Source organism: Lissotriton vulgaris, chromosome 2_1, assembly GCF_964263255.1.
Source record: "Lissotriton vulgaris chromosome 2_1, aLisVul1.2, whole genome shotgun sequence".
Taxonomy (NCBI): Eukaryota; Metazoa; Chordata; class Amphibia; order Caudata; family Salamandridae; genus Lissotriton; species Lissotriton vulgaris.
This window is the reverse complement of record NC_141687.1, coordinates 1,702,185,629-1,702,210,350: the sequence shown is the minus strand read 5'-3', so window position 1 is coordinate 1,702,210,350 and position 24,722 is coordinate 1,702,185,629. Positions and strand designations below refer to the sequence as shown.

General features: G+C 47.6%; 1 protein-coding gene and 1 pseudogene across 3 annotated transcripts in view; one reads left to right on the top strand and one right to left on the bottom strand.

Moving 5' to 3' along the window:
• The window catches only part of KDM1A (lysine demethylase 1A), a 1,339,130-nt gene that overhangs the window by 424,798 nt on the left and 889,610 nt on the right, over positions 1 to 24,722 (top strand). The window lies entirely within an intron of this gene.
• LOC147733136 (uncharacterized) lies at positions 2,074 to 9,036 on the bottom strand (annotated as a pseudogene).

The following is a 24,722-nucleotide window of genomic DNA, read 5'->3' as shown; positions in this document are numbered from 1 at the left end:
GTACATGCAGTAGCCGTCTGATGTTTAATACCGTGTTTTTGGTGGGAATAAAGGAGGGGGCGAGTAGCCTGTATTCGGATCAGAATTTTATAATCTTTAAGCATAGAGAGCGGCCTGTATGCCGCCCTGTACCATGCTGGCTTCCCTGGTTTTAGCAGCGGGATGATTACCGCTTCTCTTGTTGATCTAGGTAGGTTTCTGTTTTGCCTGGTTGTATAGATCTACCAGTTTGGGATCTAGTAGGTCAACATATGTTAAGTAGAACTCTACCGGAAGTCCTTCCATCCCAGTTTTCTTGTTCCTGGCCATGTTCTTGATGGCCCCCCTCACCTCGCTCATCTCTATATCTCTTCCCAGGGTCTCAGCTATTTCCTCTGACACTATCTGTAGCTCTGTGTTGCTTATTAAAGTCCTCAAGCTCCTCATTCGTCGGGGACAGTCTGCTCTTATACAAGTCAGTGTAATAATCTAGAAACCGGTAATTAATATCCTGTTGTGAGGTGGAGAGTCCCTCCCCACCCCCCGGCCTCTCTGCTCTAATATTGCAGAGCCTCTCCTAGCCGGATTAGCCAATCAGGCCAGCAAGGCTCCAGATTTGTCTCTTTCAGACTGAGCCCAAACCACGTAATTTTTGTAATCGAAGCAGCATAGCCTCTCCATTTATTTGTCCCATGCTTCCTTAGCTGTCAGGAGCTCCTCCAGGCCTCTCCTTCTCCAGGTCTTGAAGTTTCTGCTCAGCCACCAGTGTGTTCTGCAGAAGCTCCTTCCGTACTCCTACCATCTCCGTGATACAGCACCCTTGTATAACTGACTTAAAGGCATTCCTCTCTATTAGTTTACTTGTTGCCGTATTAGTGTTCTCTACAAAATATTGTCCGATAGAGGTACCCACTGTCGTTTGGAAGATCTGGTCCTCCAACGCTTCCGATCTCAGGCGCCAGGTCAGAATTTTAGGTCTCTCATAGGACCAAAGTAGTCCCAATAATACTGGGTTATGGTCCGAAATTGTTCTGGCAAGGTAGTCACTGATTTGTGCACATTCGTACATATCAGGGGAGCACAGTATGGAGTCTAGTCGGACATGGCACTCATGTAGTGCAGATAAAAGGAATAGTCTCTGTCCCCAGGGTGTTGCACCCTCCAGGTGTCCACTTACCCCCACTGCTGCTGCCAGTGTTGTCGTGCTTCTGCTAGCTTATGTATGGGAGCGTCAGGGAGTGGTGAGTGGGACCGATCTAATCCCACACCTGTGATATAGTTAAAGTCCCCCCTAATAATATCGATCCGTCAGCACTGGGGCCAGCGTTCTGGAGACCTGAGTCAAGAACGAGGTTTGTTCTGAATTGGGGTCATAAAGGCTACCCAGGGTTATATCTCTTCCGTCCAAACAACCTAACAATATGACATACCTCCCCTCGGGGTCAATTATTTGTCCCGTGCACTGAAAGGGTACTCCCACCCTCATCCAAATTAGTACTCCCCTGGCAAAGGCCGTTTAGTTTGCATAGAAAACCTGGCCCCTCCATCTGCGCGGGAGCACAGCTCCTTCATTTGCCATTACATGTGTCTGCTACAGCAGCACAATTTGCACTTCTCTCTGCACGAAGTACACATGTATTCTATGGCGCCGCAACATAGTGTGCATCCCCCGTACATTCCAGGATATGCATTTAAGATCTATTGGGGGGAAAGGTACCATTGTGTTGACCTCATCTCCTCCCCAGTAGCTTTCTCAAGTATGACATGCCTTGCCCCTAGAAACAACCACTGAAATAAACAAAATTCCAACTCCCCCTCCCAGGACAGGTACAAGCACACTAGTTCACTTCCAAACGCAAACTAAGTTACGAAAAAGTCCTCTGGTGGTTGTGGAGCTATACAGCTTACCCTACAGGCCCTGGAGCAAGACCAGGCCACATCCCCTAGAGTCTAGAGTGGATCGTCGGCCCAGGTTCATATGCTGCATTTCTTGTGTCAGGCCAGTAGGGGTTATGACCCCGCGCCCATTTTATCAGTCTCAGGTCCATCTGGGGTTGTGATGCAGACCAGTTTCTCCTTCTCAGCTTGCCCAACTCATGCAATATAATTTGCCGTTTGGGGTATGACCACCGGCAAATCTGTGTCGGAGTCTTCGCTGTCGCTGGCGGACAGCAACCCATCTGACCAGTACACTTCCAGCCCACTCTTGCTCGACCTAGGACTGGAGCCACCCCAGCTAAGTTCCCCAACTGCTTGCAGTGCTTTGCGCCTTTTGGATCTGACCTCCCTGGAGGACGGCGACAGAGCCGATCTCTTGCTCTTGTCTGTGGGCTGCTGTGTCAAATCAGGTGAGGAAGTACGCCTTTCATGGCCTTGTTGAGAGTCCAGCCACTCCCATTTTTTCTGCAACGTAGTGAAAAACTCCACGCCTGTTTTATCAGCCACACGTTATGTTGCTGGTAATAGCACTGCATAGGGAATCTGCAGCAGCTGTAGTTTATTTTTGAGGGCTAGAAATGAGGCTCTTTGACGCTGCACCTCCCTGGTAAAGTGTGGGACTATCATGATTTTACTGTTGTCCATCTGCAGGGCCTGCCTTTGACAGGCTTTGTGTAGCACATGATGCCGATCCCTGAAATGAAGGAGTTGCACCACCATAGGACAAGGAGGGGCTCCAGGTCTGGGCGGTATGGCTGGGACCTTGTGAGCTCTTTCCAGCACATAAAAAGGGGAGAGCCCCTCCGGGGCTTCTTTGGTTTTAATCCACTCCTCAAGGAATAGTACCATATCTGTACCTTCTGCTTTTTCAGGTACTCCTACTATGCGTAGATTATTTCAACGAGATCTCCCCTCTCTGTCCTCAGCTTGTACTTTGAGAAATGTAATCTTGGCCTCCACCGCACTGAGTGATTTTTGTAGGGTGACTACTGACTCAGGGAGACGAGGGAGTGTTTTGTTGGTGGTTGTCACGCGCTCCTTAAGCTTGCGGTTGTCATCCTTCAGTAGGCTTAGTTCTGTCCCTATCGCGTCCATTTTGTCTTCAATGCTTCTCTGGATGCTTTAATGGCCTGCATGGTTTCTGTCCATGTAGGGCGCATGGCAGCAGCATCATTTCCCGGCTCCATACCCTTTGTCGTCGTCCATCTGTTTTCCGATGCCCCCATGTTGAGGGAGCTATAGCCCTTCCGATTGGGAACTTTCCCCATCTCGCTCAATGGGTCCCTGCTCTCGCAGCGTTAAGGTGGGCAGTCAACACAGGTGATTCTCCAACTGCTTTTGCAGCCTCTTCGTGTCCCAATGGGCTGCTCCCCGAGCAGTCCGTTGGTGTGCCACTCAGTACATCAGCGCGGCCCTCTACGGCTAGCTGGGACAAACTTAATGTACGTCGGGTTCCAGTACTTTGGAGCCTGCTGCCTTCTTCGCACCCTCCTGTCATCCTCCACTAATCTGGGCTAATTGCGCTGTCTTCTCCTGGTCACCCCCTGGCCAGCGCTCCTCACCTTAAGCATTGCGTTGTTCTGGGGGTGCTCAATCCAAGCTTCACTCGGTCTGCTGCCCAGCCTCTGGCATTTGTGCCCGCTGTCCCCTGACTACCAGGTTAGGCCTAAGGCCAACGCCTACCAGGCCGTGTACTTCCAGGTCTCCACAGGGCCCAGAGTCAGCATGGGCTTTTTGAGGCCTCTATTCGAGCGGGCACTTATACCACTCATGTCCCTCCACCTGTGGTACCCGTTGCTCACGTATGCCAAGCGGTCATCAATGATGTCCCCACAAAGCCCGCTCAGTCAAGAGCCCCCTCCACCGTTCTGTCGTTCCTGCCGCAGGTCCCTCTGCTATGCAGCATCGTTTACGGGCCTTTTCGGCATCCTGTGGCGAGTTGCCCAGCCTTGTTCACTGCTTCATCGGCTGCCAATGGGTCTGGCACCTCCTTTCTGCCTCTAGGATTGCCCTGATTGCCGCTCGTTCCGGGCTTCTGTGCGGTGCCTGGGGGCCCCACCAGCACGGTCTCTTCTCCCACTCAGGCCCCCTCAAGACACTGCAATTAAACTACTGACATCCTTTTTAACAAATATATCATTTTCGGTAGAAATGGATGGCAGGATCTCTAAGTCTTTTGAGCTACCATGCGGGGTGCCTCAGGGCTCATCGCTGAGCCCCACTCTTTTTAACATTTATGTGGCTGTGGAGTGGGCGAGAAGTAGACCAGGACTAGGTAGGGTCTTTTTAATCGGATTGCTATTCATTGTGGCTTCTAACAGAAGACGTAATTAGAATGGGGCTGTTCATTGGAAGTTAATACAGAAGACGTAATCAGAAAGTTCTCACAAAGTCTTTGCCCAGGGATTATGGGAGTTGTAGTCCTCTTCCTTTAGAGATTTCGGGGAAGAACAGCTTTGTACGTTCTGGAACTGCCTCCTGTTTCTGGACTCGCTCTCGTTGCACCGGGCCAAAAGGGAAGAAAAAGAAATATCAGGAAGGGGTTTCTCCTTCCTTCCTATGTCGCGGGTTGCCGGGGAAAGTGAAGTGAAGTCACCACCATCACCAATGTGTAGCGCGGTAAATCAGCGGGCTTTTAGGCTTTCTCACTCTTGCCGCTCCCAGCCTTCCCCGAACCCCGGGTCCCTCCCAGTGATAACCCGAGTCTGCTCCGTACCTTGTTGAGCCACGACCCTTCTCCTGGCCTGTGGCGGGCTTCAGCGTGTTGCCAGCTAGGGTCTGGCTGCCCTTCTCCTCGTTCGTCCGCTCTTCCGTCCCGCAGTGAAGACTCCTCGGCAGCAGCTGGTTCCGATTCCTCCGACGCGTTGTTCCAGGGGAGGACTTCAAAAGTCGCTACCAACGTCTGCTCCTCACCTGCAGGTCCAAACGAACGCCGGTCTCCCTCGGCGTCTCCTTTTCAGAATCCAAGAACCACGTGATCCTACCAGCTGACCAGCCCAGGCACAGGAATTAAAGGGGCCGTATTCGTCCTGAACGTTCTGTGAACACAGAATAGGAGAGTAATGAGGGGATAAGTGCCCCGAGTGGGCATACACAGAGTCCGTGTCCTCACACACCCCAACCCCAGTTTGTTCACGTTCGGGGAACAAAGGTAGGCGGGAAAGAAAGTCAGCGTTTCCATTGTCAATTCCCTTCCTATGGACCACCTCAAAGGAAAAGGGTTGGAGGAACAGGAACCATCTCAAGATACGTGGATTGTTGCCCTTGTTGCGGCTCATCCACTGTAAGAGAGCATGGTCAGTGTAAAGAAGGAAATGGGTCCCCTCCAGACAGTATCGTAATTTCTCAACTGCCCACTTAATGGCCAAGCACTCCTTCTCTATGACAGGATATTTCTGCTCCCGAGGAAAGAGTTTTCTGCTGATGAAAAGGACGGGATGTTCAATGCCATCTGATGTCAATTGGGACAACACCGCCCCCAACCCATGTTCGGAAGCGTCTGTGTGTAATAGGAAGGGCTTTGAGAAATCAGGAGATCTCAAAATGGGGGCAGAAGTTATGGCCTTTTCAGATTCACGAATGCTGTTGTGGCGGCCTCGCGGGGGTGTTGGAAGTCTTTAGTTTTAACATTTTTTTGTAGTAGGTCAGTCAGGGGAGCAGCCAGTTCAGAATATTGTGGAATGAACCTTCTGTACTATCCCAGGAGCCCCAGGAAAGCCCTAACCTCTTTCTTGGTGGATGGGAAAGGGACCTCTGCTATCGCCTTCACCTTTTCAGATTGTGGTTCGATAATACCGTTTCCCAGAAGGAACCCAAGATATTTTACCTTCCTGAAGCCTGCTCTGGATTTTTTTGCATTTATATGTAATCCTGCCGCTTGCAGGGACCCAAGAACCTGGGTACAATGCTGTAAATGGGTTTCCCAGTCTGGGCTGAATATGACGATGTCATCAAGGTATGCGGAGGAGTACTCCTGATGCTGACGTAACACATTGTTCATAAGGCGTTGGAACGTGGCAGGTGCCCCGTGCAATCCAAAGTGTAAGACAGTAAACTCATACAGGCCCGTTGGTGTAACAAAGGCAGTCTTTTCCTGATCTTCTGGTTTGAGGGGTACCTGCCAATAGCCTTTTGTGAGGTCAAGGGTTGTAATGTATTGGGCCTCCCCTAATTTCTCTTATTAACTCGTCAACTCTAGGGATGGGATATGAGTCACACTTTGAAATAGAGTTGACTGCGCGGAAGTCAATGCAAAAGTGAACGGAGCCATCTGGTTTTGGCACAAACACGATAGGAGAGGACCAGTCGCTTTTGGAGGGCTGTATGACACCTAAGTCTAGCATGTTCTTAACCTCTTCCTCAATGGCTTGCCTTCTCGCAGCTGGAATACGGTATGGTTTCTGTTTTACTATTTTTCCAACCTGTGTGTCTATGGTATGCTCAGCTAACCTTGTTTTTCCAGGTAGGTTAGAAAAAAGATGGGAAAAGGGGTTCAGGGTATCCTGAAGGGTTCTGCCTTGTTCTTCAGTTAAATCTGGATTGACAACTAACTCCTCCAGGTGGTTTCACCCTGCGGCAAGGTACCTACGTGTTGTACATTTTGAGGGGGGGGGGTCCCTAGCCACTTTTTAAACAGGTTTATATGATATAATTGGGTCTTTCTAGGTTTGATCTGTACCTTATACGAAGTTAGACCCACTTTCTCTGTGACTTTGTATGGGCCCTGCCACCCTGACCGGGGTTTCCCAAGGTTGGATGGTAACAGGACTAGCACCCAATCTCCTACATTGAGGTGGCGCCACTTCTTTCCCTTATCATATAGGGTTTGTTGTTGTGTTTGAGCTTTCTCTAAGTTGGAATCAGCGAATTCCCTTAGTTTGTGGAGCCGGGAGTGGAGGTTCTGGGTATACTCAAGAACATTTTTAGTATCTTCTTCTTTCTCCTGTTCCCACACTTCTTTCGTAATCTCCAAAAGACTCCTGGGCTCCCTCCCGTAGAGGAGTTGAAATGGGGAGCATCCTAAGCTGGCTTGCACCTGGCTCCGGATTACATACAAAGCTAGAGGAAGTAGCTGATCCCATTCTTTGCCCTCGACAGTTAGGAGTTTCTTCAATGTCAATTTCAAAGTGGCGTTGTAACGCTCGCAGAGTCCATCCGTCTGAGGATGATATACTGATGTTTTGATGTTGGAAATGTCTAGAGATGTACAAATTTGTCCCATCAACTTAGAGACAAAGGGAGTGCCCTGATTAGTCAGTATTTCCCGAGGGAAACCAACCCGTGAAAAGAGCTCCAAGAGTTTCTCAGAAATGTTTCGGGCTGTTGAGGAGCGTAGAGGAAAGGCTTCTGGATACCTTGTTGCATACTCAACCACAACTAAAGCGTAGAGGGGGCCCTTCTTGGTACGAGGTAACGGACCAATGAGATCCATACCGATTCTTTCAAATGGATTACCCACAATCGGTAATGGTTGTAACAGGACTGCTGGTGGTTTATAAGGATTCTTTTTTTGGCAGACCTCGCATTCCTGGCAGAATTGAGTGACTTGGGAAAACATGCCAGGCCAATAAAAATGTTGCAACAACATCTGCATTGTCTTTTGGGCCCCTCTTTGCCTGCGAGCAGATGCGAATGAGCAAAAAAAAGAACCTGTTCTCGAAATGCTTGGGGCAATAACAACTGGGGAGTATCCCCCTGTTTCCCTATGCGATATAAAAATTCATGTTTTATTTGAAAAGGTAGGTATTGGATGTTTGTTGAGCTTGAGTCCATGCTGATTGTAAGGTTGGGCCATTTTTCTGTGCGTACCTAAAGCTTCGGTCACTGACCCATGGAGCTTGGGTTAGAAGAGTAGGCCGAGCTCTGGTTGTGGAAGGATTGTTCTGTAGTTTGTTTCTTAGCATGTTAAGAAATGAGGGATTGTCTTGCCCTATTATCATTTGTTCGGGTAGGCTAGGTACAACCCCGAGCCTGATATCTATAGTCTGACCTTGGGCAAGAGTGACAGGGAGTTTGATGACGGGATAAACCTTCACAACCCCGTGGACACACCTAATTGGTGCAGAGTCTTCCCCCTCTTAAGGGAGTGGTACTACAATGGACTGGAGAATGACTGACTGTTTGCACCCCGAGTCTAGCAAGGCCCTCACCTGCACACCCTTGACATGGACACTTACGTGGAAACTGGGTTCGAGTTCTGCAGAATATCGGATGGAACGGGGTATACATCCGATATCCATCGGCTCTTCGGGTGGTTTCTTCCTGGGACAGTTACGTGCTATATGAACCCATTCTCCGCATTCAAAGCACTGTGGATTGCGTTGGGGAGGCGGTTCTAAACGGGGTGTTCTTGGCTTTACTACATCTAGCAGAGGTTTCAGTGGTTTCTTTTCAGGTGTCACCGGACCACTCACTGGTTTTGTAGATTTGTCAGAGCACCAAGGTAAGGCCCTAGGTTGTGCCCTATAAAATGTAGTAGCCATTTCTACAGCCTGTTCAGGACTCAGGTGCTTGTGTTGTTTCAACCATCTTTGAATGGGGTATGGCAGGGCCTCTAAGAACTGTTCTAAATAAATCATATCCATGATTTCATTCTTTGTTTGGGAACGGGGTCGTAGCCATTTGTCTGCTGCTGCCTTTAGCTTAAAATACAGAGTTTTGGGATTATCTGTTGCGGTGCCGCGTTCCTTCCTCAACCGTACCATATATGCCTCTGCATCTAAGCCCATGTGGTCTAATATCAAGTCTTTTATTTCTGTATATGAAGTATTGCCATTAGGGTTAGCTACTTGGTAGGCAGCTTGTGCTTCTCCAGTAAGAAGTGGGGCTAGGAAGAAAGGCCACTTAGCTTCAGGCCACCCAGATGCCCTTGCCGCCCTTTCGAAGTTAAGAAGGAAGGCGTCGGAGTCTTCTCCTGACGCATACTTCTGGAGAGATACGTTTGGCCCAGTTGTGTGGTTAACTCCAGTCTGTCATCAGCTACTTTTTGCATTTGATCTGCATGGTTAGCCAGACTGTCAATCAAGAGTTCCCGGTCTGGTGGGCAGAAGTCATCAGCTTTTCCATTGCCCATTCCAGCTTCTCTTGCCCACGGATTAGCTGCTGTATTAAATTCTCCATTGTGAGGCGAACTGTGATCCCACTTCTGACACCACGTGTGGAGTGGGCGAGAAGTAGACCAGGACTAGGTAGGGTCTTTTTAATCAGATTGCTATTTATTGTGGCTTCTAACAGAAGACTTAATTAGAATGGGGCTGTTCATTGGAAGTTAATACAGAAGACGTAATCAGAAAGTTCTCACAAAGTCTTTGCCCAGGGATTATGGGAGTTGTAGTCCTCTTCCTTTAGAGATTTCGGGGAAGAACAGCTTTGTACGTTCTGGTACTGCCTCCCGTTTCTGGACTCGCTCTCGTTGCACCGGGCCAAAAGGGAAGAAAAGAAAAAGAAATATCAGGAAGGGGTTTCTCCTTCCTTCCTATGTCTCGGGTTGCCGGGGAAAGTGAAGGGAAGTCACCACCATCACCAATGTGTAGCGCGGTAAAGCAGCAGGCTTTTAGGCTTTCTTACTCGTGCCGCTCCCAGCCTTCCCCGAACCCCGGGTCCCTCCCAGTGATAACCCGAGTCTGCCCCGTATCTTGTTGAGCCACGACCCTTCTCCTGGGCCGTGGCGGGCTTCAGCGTGTTGCCAGCTAGGGTCTGGCTGCCCTTCTCCTCGTTCGTCCGCTCTTCCGTCCCGCAGTGAAGACTCCTCAGCAGCAGCTGGTTCCGATTCCTCCGACGCGTTGTTCTAGGGTATGACTTCAAAAGTAGTTACCAACGTCTGCTCCTCACCGGCAGGTCCAAACGAACGCCGGTCTCAATCTGCGTCTTCCTTTTTCAGAATCCCTGAACCACGTGATCCTACCAACTGACCGGCACAGGCACAGAAATTAAAGGGTTCGTATTCGTCCTGAACGTTTCGTGAACACAGAATAGGAGAGCAATGAGGGGAAAAGTGCCCCGAATGGGCATCCTCAGAGTCCGTGTCCTCACAGTGGCTCCGCTGGCAGGAATTATTAAACAATGCGGCTTCTCAGTTGTATCTTGTGCCGATGATACACAGGTGGTGATCTCGGTATCAGATAATGTTGAGGAGACGGCCGAGCGCTTCAATATCTGTATGCTGCAGATCAACACCTGGATGCAGAATAATTGGCTCAAATTAAATAGTGATAAGACTGAGTTTCTGATACTGGCCAACAATACCCCCTTCTGGTCCCCAAAGTGGTGGCCCGGCGACCTGGGCGATTGCCCAGTACCGGTCTCTAAGGTCAGAAACTTGGGGGTCATATTTGACCAAAAATTGACCTTTTGAAGGTCAAATTAATAAACTTACCTCCACCTTCTGGGGTATTCTAAAAATCATCAGAAAGATTTGTCCATTTATCCCTATGGACGCTCTTAAAACGGTGATAACTGCACTAGCTATATCACGGCTGGACTACGGAAACGCTCTGTATGTAAGACTCCAGGCACAGCTCCTGCTTAGACTTCAAGGGATGCAGAATGCAGCGGCAAGACTAATTTTAAATATCCCTAAACGCAAATCAATAACCAATCGACTGAAGGATCTCCACTGGCTACCGGTGGGGAAAAGAAATATATTCAAATCTCAGTGCCTTGCATTTAAGGCATTACAGGGGAAAGGACCCCGATATCTTAGAACACATCTCAGGAAATATGTCCCTCGCAGAAATCTAAGATGAGCAGATGCTTACTTACTGTAATTCCAAAATGCAGGCAGCAACGATGGGGGTGGGGGGGGGGTTTCTTGTTGGGACGGCTAAGGTCTGGAACTCCCTGCCCGTGCAGATTAAAAGATTAAAAACAGTAACTCTTTGATGTCGTTCAGAAGTCAACTGAAAACATGGCTGTTCAAGTATAGTTAGCCATAAAAAGTAACATTTCTAGTTGATACCTTAGTTTCCAGGCTATTCCAGTGCCAAGACGCCATTGGGCATACTCTGCGCTTTACAAAATGTAAAATCAAATCAAAATCCAATCTCTCTACCACAGCCGCACGGGGGTTATCAGGCTCCCGGCATCAGTAGTCACAGGGCGATCGCTCAGGATGAAGCAGCCCCCCTTGGTGCACCGCCGCCGGAGCAGATTTCTTCTCCCCGCTGTGGAAGTCGCAGGCCTCACCGCAGTTATGCCGCTAGTCGCCCTACAGCGCCCCCCGGTCCTACGGTGGTTAGTTCCTGGGGTACTGCTCTGCTGCCTTCAAAGCCCTGCTTCTTCTTTCTGCTACCACTGCTGGTCGCTGTCCTCTGCTTCACTCTCCAAAGATGTTCGCCCCTCCGCATTGTGGCCTCCATCTTGTTCCACTCTATGCCGCTTCTCTTCGGGCTAAATTCGGACGTTTGTCTAGTGAAGCAGGCAGCCGGGCAGGTTTAAGTTGAACCAGCAAGCCCTGGGGGGGTTTCAGCTGCGTAGACTACTGAAAATTGGTGCACCCGGGGCTTAGGATAATTACCAACGGGGAATATGCCGTCCGGATCTCCGCAGACCGCTCCTGACTACATCGGGACCAGGCCACACCCCCAAGACTAATACTCTCAAAGCAGTGTTTACACTAAAATACTACGAGTTCAATGAAGGCTGTAAACATAGGGACCACAGCAGTGCTCACCATAAGATAAATTAACCAGATAAATTCAGGAGACCTGATGAGGTTCAATCACAAATTACCAGCCATGAGACGGTAGACTGCAGAGCCAGCATGGCTATCAAATAAATTGATTGCGTCAAAAGGTAAGTCCTTTAGACTCTCCTGAGTAGTCTTGAGTAAACGGGAATCACCCAACCAAGCGTGCCTCCTCAGACCCACTGATCTAGCATAGCTCAACCAATGGAATCCATTGTGTCCATTGCTGACCTGATAGAGAATTTAGCCATTTCACGACTATTGTATTAGCTGAAAAAGTTTGGCTCTAACTTCCTCAAGTAGAGAAGGAACTAGTCAGTTGACAGAATCCCATAGGGTAAAAGAAGCCCTTCAAAACACACATGACTTGTTTAATGATCTTAGGGCCTAACTAGAGGACACAAACATATTTCGGCCACACGTCTCCAACCACCCAGACTCCCTGTTCCGTGGAAGCAATAGAGAAGCATCCAAATTCAGCGATGCTGAAGCTGCCTCCACCACAAGACCTGTAACCTTAGGGTCTTGACAAAGACCCACAGGATAATCTGGAGCAGGTCGATGATGGTGTGCAATGGCACGCTCAACAGAAACTTCTGATGTTGGCCTTGCCCAAGTCCCCAGAAGAATGCTGTATAACGACTCTCCAAAAGGAAGTAAAGGCTCAACCCCAGTGTCTTTTTGATAGAGCAGACCCAATAAAGGATCAGAGGGCAGGGACACCACGGAAAGTTGCAACTCTAAAATATAAGCAGCTTTTTTAATGACCCGAGCAAAATTCCTTATAAAATTGTTTTGTATCTGCTTTTATATTTTTAATAATGGCTTTTTGTATGCTTTGGTTTTTAAACTGTATGAATTCCTTTTTAGGTTTTGCCTATCGGCAGCTCGCATACAAGACTGCTGTAGTAGAGTATGGGAGAGAAGCCGCGCCCACTCTCCTCCCATATGTTTCATTAGCTTGTGTCATTGTCTTTCGTAAATGCTGCCTTCTGATTCGTTAATAGGCTTGTTAGTCCCTCCTTAGTACTGCCTTGCTTCATTTGTATCCTCCCATGGCTACTGGCCACTTCCCCCAAGTAAAATTTGATTGATTTAGAAATGATTTGCGAATTAAGTCATGTGAATTCCAGGTAGCAAATAATCCTGTGCTGATGGGTTAAAGCTGACAACAGCACATCCGTGTTACATGTCATCTGGACTAAAGCCACCTAACAGTTTTTTTCTCAAAAGCTTGTTTTATTAACATCACCACCACCATCAATACCCCCACCAATACCACCACCACCAATATGACCACCACCAATACTACCACCACCACTGCCACCACCACCACCGATACTAGTAACACCACCAATACCACCACCACCACCACCACCACTAATACCACCACCACCACCAATACCACCACGACCAATACCACCACCACTAATACCACCAATGCCACCTCTGCCACCAATACCACCACCACCACCACCACCTCCTCCTCCTCAAAAAAAGATTTATATTGATTTTTGTCATCTTTTTATATGAATACATGCTGTAGCATTGCTATGTATGTTTTTTTTATTAATAGATAACTTTAGTCAACTACTGTCCGACGAGTTTGTCACCTAGCTAGGTTAGGCACGGGAAGAAAACACTGCCATTTTTACATGTACAGGTTTCCTTCTCTTCCACATAATGTCTTTCACACACATTTGCTTGTGTGACAGTGCAAGGATTAGTTTCTCTTAAACCAGATTGCTTACAATTCCACTTCTTAAATACACAACCTTGAACATTCAGTACAAGGAGGCCTGAAATCACATTGTGCAAATGTTGTTGTTTGTTATTTTGTCCAAGAGGCAACATGGCTATCGCAGAGACTGTAAACAAGGTCTGCTAAGCTGGAGCATCAACACAAAATCATGGATACTGTTGTAAATTCCCTCGTATTTCCTTGGTCAGATCAGAGGAGCACTCTGCTGTCATTGCAAGGTCATCGCTGTGTCTGAGTATCCCCACAGCTGATTCCTGATTACCCTCTGCAGTGAGGGATGTCCAATTTGTTACCAAGAAGGGGGCCTACATACCTTGTCTCTCTCGTAATGGATAGGTTAGATCATCCCACAGGGGATTTTTGGCATAACAGCCTCCCTAGGAGACTAAGTTAGGGAATGCATAGTAGTAGTACACTGTACACAGTACTTATATTCAATCATATATACACTGTTTTAGTACAATAGAATTATGTATTCTTTTCAACATTCTTATATTGCAAATCACTTTTTTCAGCTCCTTTCTATTAATCATTGCGGCACAAGAATCACAATAGTTTAATGAATATGAAACCCACGCTTTGTGTATATCTTGTGTATCTCTAAGCGAACATGAGTGACTGAGCTGAAAGGTTCTAGATCTGATACCCCGATTCCTGGGGAGTATCGGTTGTCATGTTCTGAGGTTGCCCAAACCATTTGTTTGTGTACATATGGCAACACTATGAACTAGCAGGTTTATGGGCTAACATATCGCGAGGGGGGGCACAAAATCAGTCTGGCACCATCCCAACGTTTGTTGTCCAACAAACAAACTGCTCCTACTAAGAAAAGGGAAACTGTATGACATACCCTGTAGTAGAGAGTGGAAGGAGTATCTTTAAACTACTGTGCACCACTTGAACCTGGCCGTATTCCTCCAGAACTAAAGACAACAATTTTGCCACACGGTATGCCCAGAAGGATTGAAAGTGTATTCAGAAGCGACTAAAGCTGTGGTTTTGTGGAAATATCACTATTTTTAATGTAGACATTCTTGACCTACATTGCTATTTTCCACTTAATGCTTGTAATGGAATTTCAAGTTCTTCAACACAAAACAAAGGAAGAATGAGCGTGTGGGTGTATTTGTTGCGGAGTTTAAAATGTTAGCAATAGTTTGTAAATTTGGAGCACTTCACGGTGGGTTAATTAAAACAAGTTCATAATGAATGCAAGCAATCTTGTTCAGGAATGATTATAGGTAAATGGGTATTCCCCCTTGGATGATATATTAGCAGTCTTACATAAGGCAGCAATCACTGGAAGATGTGCTGGAGCTTTCAGGCAGGATGTGAGAGAGTGCAACTCTTTAAAATACAGTTGATAACAAGACAAACCTAAATTCAGTTAAGGGTAATCAGACGTTAAAGATGAAACAAGATGTTAGTGATGTGAGAGTAAGTAACATCTGGTGTTCAGTAAGAACTGTCCTGCTGCCAAATAAAAACGCTGTCATTTTGGCAATGTAGGGTATTTTGCCAAAGTTAGTAGGAGACCGTGTATAGGAGAAGGAAAGAGTGCTTCAAATGTCTTGGTGATGAAGTGACTGATGAAGGTGAGAGCACTTTGGTGTATGATGAAAGATGAACAGTGTGGCAAATAAAGGCACTACCTTAATTTTGCAATCAAGTGGGAACTCTGCTAAAACCATAATGTTGGAGGACTGTGGCTAATCCTTAAATGTTTGCTAGTTCTGGTTCACATAGTTGAATGAATGAATGAATGACTACACATTTGTATAGCGCTTGGTTACCCGGAGGCATCCCAGCGCTTCAGTGGTCCATTCATCCACGATGATTTAGGGGAATAAAAAAGTTTTCAGCATATTCCTAAACCTAAGATGGTTCTCCTCCAGCCGAATAGCATCGGGCAGGCTGTTCCAAAGTTTTGCTGACTGTACAGCAAAACGTCTGCCACCCATACAGCTTCTCCTTATCCTAGGGCCAGCCAGTAAGTTCTTATTACTGGATCTAAGGGTCCTATTAGTTTGATAGGGGCGGAATAGAGGTTGAATGAGATCAGGTCCTGTCTTATTCAGGGCTTTATGAACAATGGTCATAGCCTTAAATTCAATCCTTTGTTGTACTGACAGCCAGTGTAGTTGTCGGAGCGCTGGCTTGGCTGAGTTTCTTCGTGTGATCTGTAAAAGCATCCGGGCTGCACAATTCTGTACAGTCTGTAAGACCCTAAGTGTCCCCCCTAGGTAGACTGCGTTGAAGTAGTCAAGGCGAGTTAAAATCATGGCCTGTACTAGTATCCGCCTCGCTTCAAACGGAAGTAGCCCAATGATTTTCCTGAGTGATCTCACCAGGGCGCAGCAGGTAGCTGCTACCTTCCGAGCTTGCACCAAAAAATGAAGCGCTGGGTCCGGCCATACTCCCAGACTCTTAAGTCTCTCCTTTGGGGAGGGGGGTGGCCCAGAGTATTCGGCCACCATCCCTCCACTGAGGAGGGTGCATTATGTCCTAGCATCATGACCTCTGTTTTTGCTCCGTTGAGTTTCAGGAAGGAATCATCCATCCACTCGCGGACTCTGCTGAGGCAGGAGGAAAGCTTGTCATAGGTCGATTCCTGCCCAGAAAGAGTGATGATAAGCTGAGTATCATCATCATAGGTCACCAATTGCACCCCCCAAGGTAGCACCACCTCAGCCAATGGTCTCATGTATATATTAAATAAGGTTGGGCTGAGGGATGAACCCTGGGGAACGCCACAGTGTAGATGCATAGTGGGGGAGGAGATGTCATCCTCAAATACCGAAAAAGTCCGCTCGGAGAGGAAGGATTGTAGCCACCTCAGTGCGGTCCCAGTGATACCTATATTACTCATCCTTTGAGTCAGAATAGAATGGTTAACAGTATCAAAGGCCGCACTGAGGTCTAATAACAATATGGTCGCACAACTGCCTCCATCAACGATCTTCCTTGCTTCCTCAACTACTGCAATAAGGGCAGTTTCAGTCCCCTGTTTGCACCTAACCCGGTCTGGGTTGGATGTAGTAAGTTGTTCTTTTCGATAAAGGTGGATATCCGGGAATGTACATATTTTTCGGCAAGCTTACTAATCGTAGGCAGCAAAGAGATAGGGCGATAGTTGGCCCATTCATCAGGATTGAGATTGGGTTTCTTCAGTAATGCCTTTACTCTTGCCTGTTTCCAGGAGAGAGGGACTAACCCAGCTGCCAGGGAGGTATTAATCACCTCCCGAATCACCGGGGCCACCGTGTCTGAGACCAAATTAAGAACAGTTGGTGGTGCAGCATCAACCGGTGAGCCTGATTTCAAGTTGTTCAGAAGCGACTGAACCTTCAGACAGTCGAGAGGGGGGACTGTCTCAAAAAGGGTCAAATCTGGGGCCGGGGGGGAGAAGTGGTCCTACAGGGGTCCCCAAAAATGTCAAATAAATGTCTGCTACCTTCGAAGCAAAGAAGTTTGCTAACTCCCTGCAGCGTGTGTGGGCAAGAAGAGGGTCAATAGTGGGGGTCGGAGGGGTAACTAAGGACTTAAATATTTTGAAGATTTCCCTGGAGGAGCTAGCGGCAGAAGTAATTTTTTCTTGGTAGTAGTTGGACTGGGTATCTTTGACAGCCCGTTTGTACTTGCGTAGCGCAGTCCTATAGCTATTTTTACTGGCTTCAGGGTAATCTTTCCTCCACATCCGCTCTTTCTGCTTGCAAAGCTGTTTAAGAGTTCTGAGCTGTGGAGTATACAATGGCTTTTTTGTTCGCCCCACTACGATGGGAGAGTTAAGCCTTTGGTAGGGCCAGGTCCAATGATATCTCCAGCCAATGATTATAACGATAATTTGCTTCTGCGGGATCATTACTAGATTCAGGTAAGGTTTCCATAAGGTTGGCAATTAATTTATCCTTTGATAGTTTGGACCACACTCGTCTTGTTTTTTTTGAAAGATTAGCCTGGCCTGGCTGTTCCAGGCGAGTAAGGGAAAAGGACAGGAGGGTATGGGCAGACCAAGGAACTATGGTGGATTTTTTGAACTCAAGCGTGCTTAAGTTAGTGTAACAATGATCAAGTGTGTGTCCTGCTTTGTGTGTGGGGCCTTTAATAATTTGTTTGAATTGGACCATGTCTAACGCTGTCATCAGACTCTGACATGCTGGAATGTCAAATTTATCTAACTGGATGTTAAAATCTCCTAATACGGTGAAATTGAGAACATTACTGGACAAATTGATAACACAACTTGAAAGTTCTTCACAAAATTGTCTGATCGCCCCCGGAGGCCTGTGAACCAAAAGCCCCGAAAGCGTGCATATTGGAGATAGTGACTGAGAACATCATACACTCCACCCCAGCTATGGTGACCTTCTCCACTCTACAACCTACAGATTCTTTAGGCACGATGGCGATCCCTCCCCCCGTCCGTCCGTACGGTCTTGCCTCGAGATTGCATAGTTCGAGGGCAAGGCGCGGACAATATCGGGGTCAGAGCTATTGTTAGTCCATGTTTCTGTTAGGAAGAATGCCTCCATGTCCAGTTCCTCCAGAAGCAAGGAGATCTCAAGCGCGTGCTTATGTAAGGAACGATAATTAAGCAGTGCCAGTGAGAACGGGTGTACCTCGGGGACTTTCATATCCGGGGTAAGATAATATTGACACCCCGTGCAGGACTTAGTCCCTATGTGTAGCTAACAGAGTGCAGTTCTCTCCAGTCCTACCTCTTAGTTGCAGGAGTTGATTCCTGTTCTATGATATCATGGGTTTATCTGCAACCGTAGGTGCAGGGGGACTGGCCTCTGGGCTGTGCGTGGCCCGGACGGGCCCAGACGGGCTTGCCTTTGGCGTGCCCGCTGCGCCCGCCTGCTGCGCGGACGGAGTCCAGCGACAGAAAAGTGTGGCTCAATGGTTAGAGCGGCAGACCCTGATGCAGAGGTCTGGCCCGGGACCAGGGTTCATTTCACGCCTCGGCGGGTCTAGGGCTCAAAATTCCACGGACCTGATAATTCTCGCCTCGGTGCCTATTCCAATCATGGAGTCCCACTCTGTGACTCTGGGCAATAGCTTGCTTAATCTCCACAACGGCCACCACAACGCTAAGGATGCCTGGCCTCCACCTTGGGGGTGCCCAGGAGTGGACGCCTCACAGGGAAAGCCAGGATGGGTTCCACAGCGGTATTCGTACAAGCGCCTTGCGACCCTTGCGGGTGAGTAGTGCGCTATACAAGTATGTGAGGAAGAACTCACCGCTGTAGCTCCATGGGCAGTTACGTCTCATAATTCGTCAACGGACTACTCGGACATAGAGAATTCCACTCCCAAATCTGAAACTCCATGCCGTCTTTCCGTGTTCCTACAGAGAGCCAACGATAGTCAGGACCCGGAAGGGGTTGGACATGACCCAGGAGGTACACCTAGTGAACCAATGAAAAGGCGAGTTTACAGGGACGAAGGCGCGTTGGGTTGGAAGAGGAAATCAGCGGAGGAGACGCCAGCCGAGGAGACGCCAGCGGAGGAGACGCCAGCGGAAAAGACGGAACCTTTGCAACGGAACCAGACCAGCGGAACAAGACTCCGGAACGACGACGTCGCCGAAGAGGAATCGGACGAACCGTGGTGCGAGGACTGGTGGAGTCCCCCGGAGGATGCTGGAGAGCGGCCGTGACTCTGGAGAGTTACGGCAGGGCCGGTGAGTGGGGTGTTACAAGGGACTGAGGGTAGAGTGCGAAACAGTGATGTTAGATAAACTGGTACTCTGACTTAACGACTGCCTAACTCAGTTGTCCTGACATAACGTGGTTTCATTTTTGGTAAACGGAGAAGTTTAGTGTAACTCGTGAATCGGGTGGTTATATTGAGACAGTATTAAACCGCTCTGTACAGTTCCTTGATTGTTGTAGGTTACGCATCCCAATAGGATGTGGTGACCGAGGGTCCATATTTGTTTTACTTGATGGTGTCAGTGTGACAATTGCAACTCAATTCATTTCAACTTTAGCTAGCTTAACGCATGTTACGTTCTCCGTTAGATTGCTCCTTTTTTCCTTAAATCTACACAGAAAGTAATAGAAGCAAGACACGTGGTGTGGTGACGGTATCCTTCTATACTTGTTATATAGAATCAGTAGTCTGACGGCCCCTTTCTTTTTCCGCTTCTTTTATGAGCCTCCGGGAAAACCCTGAAGACTCCGAATACGAGGAGCCGGGAAACATCTCTAACACAGCCCCTCTACCAGCGGAAGAAACGGACGAGGACATTCACGTTGATTCACGAACCTTTACCCATCCATCTGTTATTAATAAACAACCCATTCGAAACTATCTTTTGCCTCCACGCCTGTTTATCCGACCTGCGCTCCCACAAGTGGTGTCAGAAGTGGGATCGCAAGGCGTGATGGAGGCCGCACTCGCCAAAATGGCCGAAAATCAAGAACACCTGGGAAAGGTGATGGAACGGTTCTTGACTGTGGTGGAAGAAGATCGAGCGAAAATACAGCAAGTAATAACTGGTCAAGGGCAAACGCAAGAGACAGCACTGGGAAAACTGACAGAAGCTTTGGGACAACAGATAGGTCCTACAACGTTGCCCTCCGTCGTGTTACAGCGATATGTAAGTGGAGAAGACCCCGATTTTTTCTTTACTAACTTTGAGAGAATGGCGACCGCAGCGTCGTGGCCTGCAGATAAATGGGGACAGTATCTAGGACCCTTACTATCAGGTGACTTACAAGCAGCTTATCAAGCGGCAACGGTACAAGGAGGTGTCGCCTACACAGATATAAAAAAAATGTATCACGGAACGATTAGGAATTGACGATGAATCATATAGACAAAAGTTTCGTCAAATGAAAGAAGGTCCCCAGGAGACACCACGAGCTTTGTATTTCAGAGTAAAAGACATGGCCGATAGATGGTTAAAACCCGCAACCACCGACAAAAACGGCATCATGGCAAAAATTTATTTAGAGCAATATTAGACTTCCCTCCATCCTCCTATCCAAAAATGGGTTCGACAACAGGCCAATCTGACGCTTGAGACAGCCGTAGAGATTGCAAGTGCTTACAGTAGGGCACAAGAACTCCAAAAAGGCACTGACTTTTCCGGGAAAACAAGTGGTCCTGTACTCCACCGACCCCCTCGCCCACCTCCACAGAAAAAACCCGAAGCTATAGCCATTGTACCCGGATCACCCATAATTCGGGCCCCAATGGGACCTCAGTGCTACCAATGCGGAGGTATGGGCCACATAGCACGATTTTGTCCACAAAAAGAGAAGGAGGAACCCATGGAAATAGGTGTGGTGCGTAATTATTATTGTTCTTCCTCAGAAAGAACACAACCCCCATATCATTGCACTGTATCCGTGAACGGACAGAAAGTAAACGCCTTAGCCGATACGGGTTGTCGACACAGTGTAGTTCGGCCTCAAGACTTAGGTACACACATTGGCCCCGTGGATGGAGCAGTAGCAATCAGATGTGTTCACGGGGACACAAAACCCTATCCAACTGCACAAGTAAGAATAAGACACCCGAAAGATGAAGGCACCACTCTGACTGTCGGGTTAATTCCTCAGTTACCCGAACAAGCAATCCTTGGGACTGACTATCCAAAGTTAGACCAATTGTTGCAGGATAAGTCACCCCAGGAGGAGGAGTGGTTATCAACTGCCCCGTTTTCGCAAGATGAAGAGAAAGAATGGCCGGAAGCGAAAACACGGAAAAGCAAAAGACAAAGACGGGCTGAGAAAAACAAAAATCATGTCGCCTTGCCGATAACTGTGGACGAAAATCCCTGGGAAACAGATAGAAGTTTCCATGCAGCTCAGCAGGAAGATCCGGCATTGCAGGGAGCATGGAGTCAAGCACTCAATGGAGAGGATCCCCAACATGTATGTCCTTACTTCTTTAAGAAACAGGGTTTGCTATATAGAAAGGGAAATCCAACACAGAAAGCTCAACTGCTAGTCCGTGAACCATTTAGAGAAAAGGTGTTATATTTGGCTCATAGTCATTTACTTGGGGGACATTTTGGAGCCGAGAAAACGGAAAAACAAATCTTAGATCTGTTTTATTGGCCTGGGATATATCAGCAAGTGAAACGGTATTGTAAAGAGTGTCCCATTTGTCAACGTAATAGCAGGTACCACCCACCCAGAGCCCCCTTACAGCCTCTCCCAATAATTAGCGAACCTTTTAGTAGAGTTGGCATGGATATCATAGGGCCTTTGTTACCCTCACGTAGTGGGTGTAGATATGTCCTAGTGATTGTAGATTATGCCACTCGGTTTCCCGAAGCTTTACCCCTGCGGAAACCGGATACCACTAATGTGGCGAAGGCCATGATTACTGTCTTTTCAAGAGTAGGGTTTCCGAAGGAAGTCATAACTGATCAGGGAACCCCGTTTGTATCCCGACTAATGAAAGAAGTGTGTTCACAGCTAGGGATCAAGCAGATACGTACATCAGCCTATCATCCCCAAACGGATGGTCTGGTCGAAAGGTACAACTCCACTATCAAAGCGACCTTAAAAAAACTCCTAGCATTAGAAACAAGAAGGTGGGAGGATATGCTGCCCTTGGCTTTATTTGCCATTCGTTGCAAAGAGCAGAAAAGTACGGGCTATTCTCCCTTTGAGTTATTGTATGGTCACAAACCCAGGACCCTACTCGAGATGGCACAGGAAAGGTGGGAGACCGAACCACACAATTCGAAACCCATCACTGAATATGTGTCAAATCTCCGAACTCATTTGAGTCAGATAAGGACAATTGTTAGAAACAATTTGGAGGAGGCGCAAACAGCACAAAAACGTCAATATGATAAAGGTGCTAAAGCGAGATCTTTCCAAGTAGGAGATCCTGTATTATTGATGATGTCGTCCTCTGACCACAAACTATTGGGACAGTGGCAGGGACCATATATTGTAGTAGAGAAAGTAACTCCAGTGACTTATCGAATCGAGTTAGACTCAATTCGACATGTGACCCAAGTGTACCATGTCAATTTACTGAAAAAATGGGAAGGGCCTATCCCTGACATTGTGAACCTGGCAGAGACAAAAACCACTTCTTTTGATCAGTGCATAGATCCAGATTTGGATATAACGTTACGAGAGAGATTGACACAGGTATTACAACCGTTACAAGAGACATTTTCCACTACTCCAGGCAGGACAAGCTTTATAGAACATGCAATCAGAACGCCACCTGGGAAACGGGTTCGGTTACGACCTTATAGAATTCCTGAAGCCCGTAGACAGACTATAAGGGAGGAAATACAGAAAATGCTACAAATGGACATTATCGAACCATCCATGAGTGAATGGAATTCACCCATAGTTCTCGTTCCCAAGCCGGATTGGTCAGTGCGCTTTTGTATTGACTTTAGAGAGGTGAACAAAATATCCGAGTTTGATACTTATCCCTTACCAAGAGTCGATGAGATGGTGGAAAGAATCGGTCAAGCAAAATATATCAGTACTCTTGACCTCTGTAAGGGATACTGGCAAATTCCACTTCGCAGAGAAGACCGTGAGAAAACGGCTTTTTCTACACCCGATGGGTTGTATCAGTTCAAAGTTCTACCCTTTGGATTACATGGAGCACCAGCTACTTTCCAGAGGGCCATGAATGTGATATTGCGACCTCATGAACGGTATGCTGGCGCTTATATAGATGATATAATCATCTACAGTGACACATGGGAACAGCATTTGAGTCATCTTTGCAAGGTAGTTCAGTCTCTAGGAAAATATGGGTTACAGATCAATCCTGCCAAAAGCCATCTTGCATCCCAAACAGTAAGGTATTTAGGATACTTGTTAGGTGAGGGAGTAATTAGACCCCAGACTTCCAAACTCACGGCAATTTCTCAAGTTCCTTTACCTCAGACAAAGAAAGACTTAAGAGCCTTTCTGGGACTGTTGGGATACTATCGGAGATTCATTCCTCAGTTTTCTCAGAGGGCAGCCCCTTTGACCAATTTGTTACAAAAAAATTGTAAGACTGAGGAAATTCTCCGACATCCCTCTCCTGAAATTAGGCAAGCGTTTGAGTCTCTGAAAAACACCTTGACCTCAGAATCCGTGTTAATCAGTCCGAACTATTCCCTTCCTTTTATCCTACAGACGGATGCCTCCGACTTAGGTATCGGGGCAGTCATATCGCAAGATACCCCACAAGGCGAAAAACCCATCTTATACATAAGTCGTAAATTGTTTCCAAGAGAACAGAACTACGCTACCATAGAGAAAGAAGCCTTGGCGATTAAGTGGGCCATAGAATCGCTGAGATACTATTTGGAAGGTAGGGAGTTCACACTGTTTACAGACCACGCTCCCTTGGAATGGTTAGCTAGAAACAAGGGACATAATGAAAGAGTGCTCAGATGGTTTCTTGCTCTTCAACCTTTTCGGTTTTGCACCAAACACAGGAAAGGTCGGGACCAAGGCAATGCAGACTTTTTGTCTCGTTTCCCTCAAGAATCATCCCCAAGTAGTAGGACAGCAAGGGAAAGGGGATGTGAGGAAGAACTCACCGCTGTAGCTCCATGGGCAGTTACGTCTCATAATTCGTCAACTGACTACTCGGACATGGAGAATTCCACTCCCAAATCTGAAACTCCATGCCGTCTTTCCGTGTTCCTACAGAGAGCCAACGATAGTCAGGACCCGGAAGGGGTTGGACATGACCCAGGAGGTACACCTAGTGAACCAATGAAAAGGCGAGTTTACAGGGACGAACGCGCGTTGGGTTGGAAGAGGAAATCAGCGGAGGAGACGCCAGCCGAGGAGACGCCAGCGGAGGAGACGCCAGCGGAAAAGACGGAACCTTTGCAACGGAACCAGACCAGCGGAACAAGACTCCGGAACGACGACGTCGCCGAAGAGGAATCGGACGAACCGTGGTGCGAGGACTGGTGGAGTCCCCCGGAGGATGCTGGAGAGCGGCCGTGACTCTGGAGAGTTACGGCAGGGCCGGTGAGTGGGGTGTTACAAGCGACTGAGGGTAGAGTGCGAAACAGTGATGTTAGATAAACTGGTACTCTGACTTAACGACTGCCTAACTCAGTTGTCCTGACATAACGTGGTTTCATTTTTGGTAAACGGAGAAGTTTAGTGTAACTCGTGAATCGGGTGGTTATATTGAGAAAGTATTAAACCGCTCTGTACAGTTCCTTGATTGTTGTAGGTTACGCATCTCAATAGGATGTGGTGACCGAGGGTCCATATTTGTTTTACTTGATGGTGTCAGTGTGACCATTGCAACTCAATTCATTTCAACTTTAGCTAGCTTAACGCATGTTACGTTCTCCGTTAGATTGCTCCTTTTTTCCTTAAATCTACACAGAAAGTAATA